We start from the raw sequence: 10,073 nt of genomic DNA, 5'->3' as shown, positions 1-10,073 counted from the left end.
GACCTAGATATGGTCTACATTAGGGCTTTATTTTAAAATAACCCTCCCAGGTCAAATTTATAAACAGGGTGTCCACATTCTCAAGCCCATTATTTTGGAATTAATGGGCCACTTAATTTGAAATCTGTACTCCTGTTTTTCTTGGGGAATACTGCTAATTTTGAAGTAGTTATTTCAAAATAGCATTAACGTGAATGCTCCGGTGCCACTATTTCAAACTAACTACTCCCCAAAGTAATTTGAACTAATTACTCCCCAGTGCTTCCTGGGGGGCTCTAAGTCAAGGTAGCATGTCCTCGTTAAGGAGCCTGCCTTAGACTAATTTTGAGGCTTCTGTGTAGTGGGGATACACTATTTCAATTTTGTAAAATCAGGAGTAAAGTCGAATTAGTTATTTTGAAATTGTTTCCTAATGTAGACATGGCCCTAGGATTTTGTGGGTCTGAAACCCCCATACATACCAAACTGTCGTCAGTAGGCGGGGCTGTAGGGCTTCAAGAGGAGACTACCAGAGCTTCAGGTTTTTTTATAGCTACTGGAGGATGAGTGTATAAATAACCATCTACAGTAGTGAGAAACTTCTGAAAAATGTCCCTAGTGCAGACAAGGCCATTGAGCATGCTTGTAGCAACAAATGGGTACTTAACACAGTAGAATGTGACCTACATAATAAAATAAAGCCAGGCTTGTATTCCTTTATATACAATATCAAACCAAGGGGAAGGGCAGTGGCTGAAAGGTTTTCTGTCCCTCCTTTTCCCTCTCCCCCCACAGAAAAAGGGAAAGAGGCAGGAATGCTTTAAAATGCATGCACCAGAATCTTGGGTCTTGAAGATATTCGTGTACTCTACTGACTGTAGAAGTAGTTGAATGTATGGCATTGCAAGAGATAAAAACCTAAGCAGCTGAAATCAGTGGAGTTTGGTCAACCTGTTTATAACTTATGGGGGTTAAAAGTGGAATTAATGGAGATTTCATTCAAATGCCTAAAGAACACTTGGATGAAAAGATTGTGTTAAAGTTCCAAGAGTTCTGCCCATTCATTTCAGGTGTGGGTGGCTGCAGAAATAACCTTGAGGCTGCCCAAGAGTTGCCCGCACCCTGAGCAATTCCAAGAGTGGTTCTCATACTGCTGATAGCAAAAGGTTAAAAACATAACGAGGAAGAAATTAAGCCAAATGAACAGTAACTTGGTTCAGGTTGACTTGTGACAGGGACTACAGATGGATAACTTGAATCAGTTTAATATATTTTTGTGTGTGGATGTTCTCATCAAATTAAAACTAATAGTATCAATTTAGAAGTCACCAGTAAATTTACTGAGACAAGCTAAAGCTATACAAGAATGTCCACAAACAAAGTCTGAGGGGCAGCCATGTTAGTCTGTAAGTGGAAAAAACTTAAACAATGAATGGTCCTGCAGCACCTTAGAGACTAACAAAAATGTAGATAGCATCTACATTTTGGAAAGCTCGTGAGACTGTCTACATTTTTGTTAGTCTCTAAGGTGCTGCAGGACCATTTGTTGGGTGTAAAAAAACTTCTTTAACTAATGATGTATAATATCATAATGTTAGTTAAGCTGGTACAACTTTGAGAACCACCCATGTCTTAGTATGTCTTTGTATAATGCTCGGTTCAATGGGGACTTTGGTTACTACTGTAACACACACAAATAAATATTTATCAAAGGCAGAAATCAAGTATTGTAAACATTCATTGCAAGTCACCTCTAAGACAAAGCATCCCAGTTCCAACCTCAGTGTTCTAACTCATTGCACATAGATTACAACATTTTTGCTGATTTGCATTATTTATGTTGCCTCTCAATTTGGTGCCGTGAGCCAGGAAGACTGAGGCCACATTTCCATTTGCCAGAGGATGGATTGTCTTGGCGATCAATCCTCCAGGCTACACAATTGTCTTGGTCCAAGCTTTTCTTCTCTCTTTGCATCTTAAACAAAACAAAACAAATGTTTTACACTTTAAAGCAGGGAAGTGGTGGCTTCTCTGTCTCCTGACATTTTCAAATCAAGACCTGAACATCCTGCTGAAAATCTTGCATCTGTTTTCTCCACCAGTGTAGACCTGGCCAGAGTGAATGAACTCAGGGACAGTGAATGAGTAGGAGATAACTGAAAGAGGAAACAGAAACAGAATATGGTGAGAGAGGAATGTGTGAGGGGTGAGAAACTAGAAGAAAAAATGGAGTTGAAGACAAGTGAAAGCAAGAAAGATGAGAAGTGGACTAGAAAGATGATAAAAGGAAAAGTGTATTTTCATTTCATATGCAATACACTAACTTATGATATAGGGGCAGCACAAAGATAAGATTTCTCATTGGGTAGAGAAGAGAAGAATCATGAAAATGTTTTAATCTATAGGGCCAATGCAATTTAAAACAGCACTGGCTGGCATAAGCCAGCATGGGCACAGAGAGTGATAAATGACCTAGGGAGTGCCAGATATGGTTACACACTCTACTGTTGTCTTCCAGTTGCTCTCATGCTAGTTTCAAATTCAAGAAAAATAAAAATTACATGTTTTGTTTTAGTAGCTGGAAGTGGAAAGTTACTATCGGGGTGACAAATGTGTTACTCACTGCACAGCTATCTTTTTGTGTAATATTTTTTAAAAGGCCAGTTGAGTAAATAACTAAAGAATAACTTTATTTTTATTCAAGTCACCAGGATGATATATATTAAGATTTTTCTAAATGTAATTGCAGAATAAATTGTCATGGAATGTTTCATCCTTAGCAAAAACTGGCAAAACAAACTAACCAGCCACCACCTTGATTTAACATATGAGCTGAAAGAAGACTTTTTTTTACCTATTATAAAATGTCAGAGGTTGAAAGTGAAATATGTTGTCACATTCAAATTCCTATTCCATGTCATCTGAATTGGTGATAGAGGTGCAATTTGTGTATGTAAATTTTCTTTTGTAGGAATATCTGATGTCACCATCTGGAAACCATTCCAGGGACAACTTAGTTCTTAATAGATGGATGACCACATATCAATTAAACCGTGTGTGTTAGGAAATGAACCCATTTCTGACAATTGTTTTCTTGCTGATTTGGTTACTGGCTATGTGCTAGTATAGAAGCTCTGTCTGCTTCTGACCCCATGCCAAACTACACAATCATAATAGTGTTTAAATGCTGTCTTGGCCCAAGCTTTTCTTTTCTCCTTGCAGTTTAAACAAACAAAAAAAAATTGTTTGCCACTTTAAAGTAGGGAAGTGGTAGGTTCTCTATCTCCTGACATTTTCAAATGGAGACCTGTATGTCTTTCTGCTTTTCGGCTTTAAAGTGAAAAGTTTCTGGGTTCAGTGCTGGAGTAATTGGGGTGAAATTTAATGGCCTACGATGTACAGAAAGTCAGACTAGATCAATGATACTCAACAGGGCTGCTCAGGCTTCCAACGGGTACATAGAATCCTAAAACTGGAAGGGGCCTCAAGAGGTCAACTCCAGTCCCCTGCCTTCCCGCAGGACCAAGCACGGTCTAGATCAGCAGTACACAACCCATGGGTCTTGACCCCCCCCCCCCCCAGAGGATCACTTCTGTCTTCCTGGGGGGTCACAGCACTTTGATCCAGGCCACCTGGCATTTTGTTTTCCCGGGTCAGCACCCAACGTACACGTGACGAGGGTGGGGGGAGTGGCAGAGGGACTGGGCCAGCTCTTTAAATTAAAGGCGGGTTTTTTTGTTTTGTTTTTTTGCTCGACAAAATATTTTCCCAGCTCCGGGGGTTGTGAATGAAAAAAGGTTGAGCACCACAGGTCTAGATCATCCCTGACAGGTGTGTCTCACCTGCTCTTAAATATCTCCAGTGATGGAGATTCCACAACCTCCGTAGGCAATTTATTACAGTGTTTAACCACCCTGACAGTTAGGAAGTTTTTCCTAATGTCCAACCTAAACCTCCCTTGCTGCAATTTAAGCCCATTGCTTGTCCCATCAGAGGTCTAGGAGAACAATTTTTCTCCCTCCTCCTTGTAACACCCTTTTAGATACTTGAAAACTGCTATCATGTCCCCTCTGTCTTTTCTCTTTTCTAATCTAAACTAAACAAACCCAAATCTTTCAGTCTTCCCTCATAGGTCATGTTTTCTAGACGTTTAATCATTTTTGTTGCTCTTCCCTGGACCTTCTCCAATTTCCCCACATCTTTCTTGAAATATGGTGCCCAGAACTCAACACACAATATGGAGGCCTAAGCAGCACAAAGTAGAGCAGAAGAATCCATTTTGTCAGGAAATGGATGACAGGAGAGGGATCATGTGATGATTACCTGTTCTGTTCCCTCCCTCTGGAGCATCTGGAATTGGCCACTCTCAGCAGACAGGATACTGTGGTAAGACCTTTGGTCTGATCCAGTATGGCCGTTCTTACGTTAAGAATTACTTCTCGTGTCTTGCTCACAACACTCCTGTTAATGCATCCAATACTCATGTTTGCTTTTTTTGCTAGTGTCACACTGTTGACTCATGTTTAACTTGTCGTCCACTATGACCCCTACATTCCTTTCAGCAGTACTCCTTCCTAGACAGTCACTTCCTATTCTGTATGTATGAAACTGATTGTTCATTCCTAAGTGGAGCACTTTGCATTTGTCCCTATTAAACGTCATCCTGTTTACCTCAGACTATTTCTCTAGTTTCTCTAGTTTGTCCAGATAATTTTGAATTATGACCCTATCCTCCAAAGCACTTGCAACCCCTCCCAGCTTGGTAGCATCTGCAAACTTAATAATCATACTCTCTATGCCATAGCTAAATCATTGATGATGCTATTGAACAGAACCAGTCCCAAAACAGACCCCTGCTGAACCCCACTTTTTATACCCTGCCAGCCTGATTGTGAACCATTTAAAAACTACTCTTTCAGAATGGTTATCCAGCCAGTTATGCACCCAATTTACAGTAGCCCTATCTAAATTGTATTTGCCTAGTTTATTAATAAGAAGGTCATGTGAGACAGTGTATTTTATGTAGCCTGCTGTAACACTAGTCAGATATTTAGATGAACTGATGAATAACTAGACTTTAGTAAGACATTTGACACTATCAAAGTCAGTAAAAACTAATTTCAGAGATAATTTATATTGTTCCATAAATTATACACTGAAATATAATTACAATATTTGTGTCCATTGATTTTTTTTTATAATCATATGGTAAAAATGAGAGAGTTGGCAATTTTTCAGTATTAGTTTGCCGTGGCACTTGTATTTTTATGTCTGATTTTGTAAGTTTGTAAGTGTGGTGAAACTTGGAGTACACAAGACAAATTAGACTCTTGAAAGTGATACAAAGTAGTCTAGAAAGTCTAGAACCACAGGAAGAGATGATGCAGTGGTCTCTTCTGGCCTTCAGCTCTATGTAAAATCATGTTTGAAGCCTGATAAATGACTAGGCCCAAACACACTTCCATGTTGGTTGTTACAGCATCCCTGTAGGAAAATTTCCTCCTGGTTCCCCTTAGTCACTGATAGTGACATTGAGAGCCTTATAATAGAAAGTCCAGTGATGATATTTTAAGTAGGGCTTTGATTTAGATCAGTTACAAGAACACAGAGACATTTAAATTGTCATCTCTACCTTGCCATTCGGTTTATTTCCAGGGTTTCCTGGTATTTGTCAGCATTTGGTCTGTCTAGCACCCACTGGAAAACCACCTCTTTTTCTTTTCAGCTAGAGAGTTCACTGGTGAAGGGGAAGTCAGTTAAAGGGCACATTGTAACCTTTATTGACTTTTTCACCATAGTTCCTGTATGGCTGTTCTTCTGAATTCACTGTGGCTGGAGAAGGAACTCAGGTCAGAACCCTGCAGTGCTGCCTTTTTGTAATTCCCCCCCCCCCCCCCTCCCTTCAAGTTCCCAGGAGCTCTGCGTGCAGTTAGCTTGCACGCTCCAAGCATGGTGCACTGGGTAGAGGGTGAACGCATTCGTGTTTGGCCTGAACATGACCCTTTATTGGCACCGCTGCCACTCTGAGAGCAGTGCTGGCTGGAGAGCCCCAGCTGGGCTCACCTGCAGTGGTGCTGCACAGTGATTAGAGAAATTGTTGCTCCCCTCTGCACCTGACTTAATGTGGGAAACCAACCTGGCACAGCCGAGCATGCCCCTCTGCTGCAAGGGGAGGTCCTGGGGCTGTACAGACATGAGTGAAGATCCCCCTAAGCCCCCCACCATAGTGATTTCCTTCTCTGAGGAGGTACCTCCTTTACAGCTTCAACCCAAGCAGGCTCACAGAGCGGGGCCAGAGGGCACCCAGGAAGTTCTGGGGGGAGGCCTGTGGGCAGGAAAGTGGAGAGCCCATTAGCTAACACAGGCCCCTGCTGTTGTCCTTGAGCCTACCCCCTTAACAACTGATTCGCAGGAATCCAAGGAGAACAGCTACTGACAGGAAGTAACAGTGTAGCAGAGACAAAGGGGGCTGTGGAGTTACACTGGGGTGGGGTTACAGCTACTGAACAGCTTCTGTTGTCTCCATAACCCAGCAATAAGCACCCCTCACAGGAGGCTGTAACTGCCTGCCTCTGGCACAGCCACTTCTTCCAGTCCAAAATTGATTAAGTGGACCCCCTGCAAAAATTAATGTCCACACCTGCACTAGAGGAACAGGCAGCTTGGAGAGGAACATACATCAGGGACCCAGTCCTGCCTGCGTTGAAGTACAGAACAGCACTCGTGTTAAGTTCAATGTGAGCAGGATCACACCCACAGAATTATTCTGATTAGAAAGATGTAAATTCATGGAAAACATCTTCTTTAGCATAAGTCACCAGTTAAAATTTAAAAACAGGTTGCATTTGAATGCTGACTACTTGTTTCTATGTTACCCCCTCCATCCGCCACCCACCCAATCAAACCCCTTCCCAATAACACATCAAAATAGAACCAAGGTGACTTTTAAAAAATAACACAGTATAAGCACAAAGTTCAGCAGGTGGCTGTTAACTGTTGTAATATTCAATACGCCTGGAAGTCATCCAAACTATACATCAAATATGTAGGCTCGCTTTCTGTAAGATATGCATTAACATTTATTTCATATTATACCTTTGTTCCAACTGACTAGTTTGTGTCCCTTTGCACAATCTGCATTTAACATATGAACTTTTAGCTGAAACAGTTGCTTTAATGGGTTTAAACTTCATTTATAAATGTAACTCGTGATTAAATTCATAAATAAAGCAAACGGGAAACATCAGTGAATTCTAAAAATCTGACTCTCAGCTTTAATGTTTTGTTTCCATGTAAGATACAATACATTGTGTATTAGCCACAACTTACCATTATAATTATTATTTGACATTGGGCAGGTTTAAAAAAAGGTTTGCATACAAAACGCATCATTCAGTATCTGGAGAATGGAAATATTTATCTTACAGGGCCATGGATGAAATACATGTCCTAACTTGCCCCATTTGAGTGGTAAATCACTCAAATGGAGGGAGAGAGAGAGATTTAAAATGAAAAGCAATGGCAGAAAAAAAATACAAATACTTTCATTTTCATGTGAATTTAGTCCTAGCAAAAGAAGGTATCCCACTGCAACTTTCAAAGAAAACTAATTATCCCCATGCCCTCACTTCGAGGGGCTGTCCCAACCCTCACTTCCAGGGGCGGTCTCTGGTCCACATGAATTAATACAGCGCAATCAAGTGGCCCAGTTCAATACAGTAATTTTAGCTCAGTTGGCAGCTCTTATTCTTGTCTGCACTAGCCTCTGCCTCCCCTTAAAATTACCCTACATTCATCTCTGAGCAGGTTTATGTAATACCATGGTTAAATATTGGCACTAGAGCTGGTAGATAAAAAAAACTCACTATTTTGTGAAAAATGTTAGAGACATAATGTGGGAGAGGTAATAGCTTTTACTGGACCAGTTTCTGTTGGTGAAAGAGAAGGAATGATTGGTACAAATGTACAATACATTTCTCATCCACCTCGGCGCTCTAACTGCCTGGGACCAACATGGCTACAACATTTCATATACCAGTTGAAAATGTTTTTTGATTTGGGGTTTGTCTACACAGTACCCTAAAGTCGAAATAAGGTGTGCAATGCAAATTGCATATCTTATCTCGAATCTATTTCAAAATACCTTATTTTGAAATTTTGGTGCATCTACACAGCACCAAATTTTGAAATAACGCACTATTTCAAGCCATCCCTTAACCCTTGTGTAACGAGGTTTACTGGGATGGTGAAATAGTGCTCCCGTTATTTTGAAAAGTATTTTGAAATAACGGGTGGCTTGTGTAGACATGGGGTAGCTATTTTGGGATACCATAACCGTTCAGTGTAGACGTACCCTTAGTTTTGCTTATTCCACACTAAAAATGAGGATGGAAAGTAAAAAGGGGCTAATGAGAGCTGATGTGAAGGAGGAAGGGGACTGGAAAGCAAATGTTTAGATGTTGTTTTCCTTTTAAATTTTAAGGATTGTTCTGTGAACATATTTGGGTTGTGAAAAATGCCATTTTTCATTGAATGGGTTTCAAAAAATTTTGGCCATCTATAGATGGCACCCATTCCCACAATTGCTGTCACAAGTTGAGAAATTTAGGTCTGAGGAAAATTAATCTTGACATATGCTACAGTTCTGCCTTTTATAGAAATGTTTATAAACATCTTTAATAGGTATGTAGTAGGGGTACTGTTGTTACCTATGTTTGACATTGTAATGTAGTCTGGGTTTAGCATTTTAATGCTGTTCCAGTTGGCCTTTCTTAGGAGGCATATTCAACCTGGCTAATTGTAAATATGGATGGCATGGAGATTATGGAAGATGGCAAGTGATCTTACAAATGGTAGATCCCTACTGAAGTTAGAACAGAAGCCACAGCTTTACTAGGCTATTGTCTGCCGTAAAAGCTTTGCAGAAAACCTCCCACTTACTTGTTTTTCTATTTATTTTTAATTTTACTTTCACAATAATTTACAACATTTTCCATTATGCACATCATGTATTCATTTAATTATGAAACATGCAAATTAATTCAATCCTCAACCCTCCACTCCTCTACCTAAGCTGTTTGGTACACCTACCCGAGGAAGTTTTGTGTTCCCATCTTTGTTGTAGCACTGGTAAATTGTAATGTGAAAGAAAAGGTAAATATTATCCATGCTGTAAAGATGAGGAATCCAAGGCATAGAAAGATTGGAGGGCTGGATTGCCTGGTGTGCCAGAGCAGTACTTGGCCACAGAAGACACAATCAAAATCAGGCCCCGTGTACTAGATGATTGAAAAGATGTACAAAGACACCGTTAATTTTACAGTTTAAGGAGATAACTGACCTAGGGATAATGATGCAATCAAACAAAGAAAGCATTTTAAATTTCAAATAAATATGTAAATGTGTGTAACATTAAATAGATAAAATGTCAACAATCCCCATCTAGTCTGCAATTGGTGCAATTGACATCGGTATCTTTTAGTAGGATGAGTCTTGAGGAGTTATTTGAAGGAGAGTGTATAGGCCTTAATGACTGGAACAGGAATTCCTTGCATAAGGAGGAGTGTAGACAAAAACAGAGATTTGTGTGAAATGCTGGCAAACCAGTGGAGCAGAAGAGGACCTTGTTAACAAGTAGGGAGGGGCAGAACTGTGAAGGTTCTTAAGTCAAGTTTGAACTCCATACAGAGATAAGTGGAGTGATTCAAAAAGAATGGTGATTGTGCCAGGAGTACTGGGAAAGAAGAGTGCTTTTAGCAACTGTTTTACATTAACTGGAGGGAATGCTGTAGATTTCAGGAAGGTTACAATAAATAAGATGCAAAATGATGAAAGTCTGGGCAGGAGTTATTGAAGATTAACTCTTTCCCTTACACAGATTTGATTGATGGAGATGTGCATTGTCAGCAGTGACAGAAATGAGAGGTCAGGAGATGTTAAAGTGAAGTGACCAATGAGAAATCCAGAAGGTGTATGTCAGAGTAACAGGCCAAGTTTCAGAATGTAATGTAGAAATCAGAAGTGAAAAGATACATTAGAGTAAGGATGGGTATTGAAATTGAGGGAGCAGAGGAGATCCCACAGAGGGTGTACAA

Source organism: Pelodiscus sinensis, chromosome 8, assembly GCF_052426305.1.
Source record: "Pelodiscus sinensis isolate ZL-2025 chromosome 8, ASM5242630v1, whole genome shotgun sequence".
NCBI lineage: Eukaryota > Metazoa > Chordata > Testudines > Trionychidae > Pelodiscus > Pelodiscus sinensis.
This window is presented reverse-complemented; position numbering follows the sequence as displayed.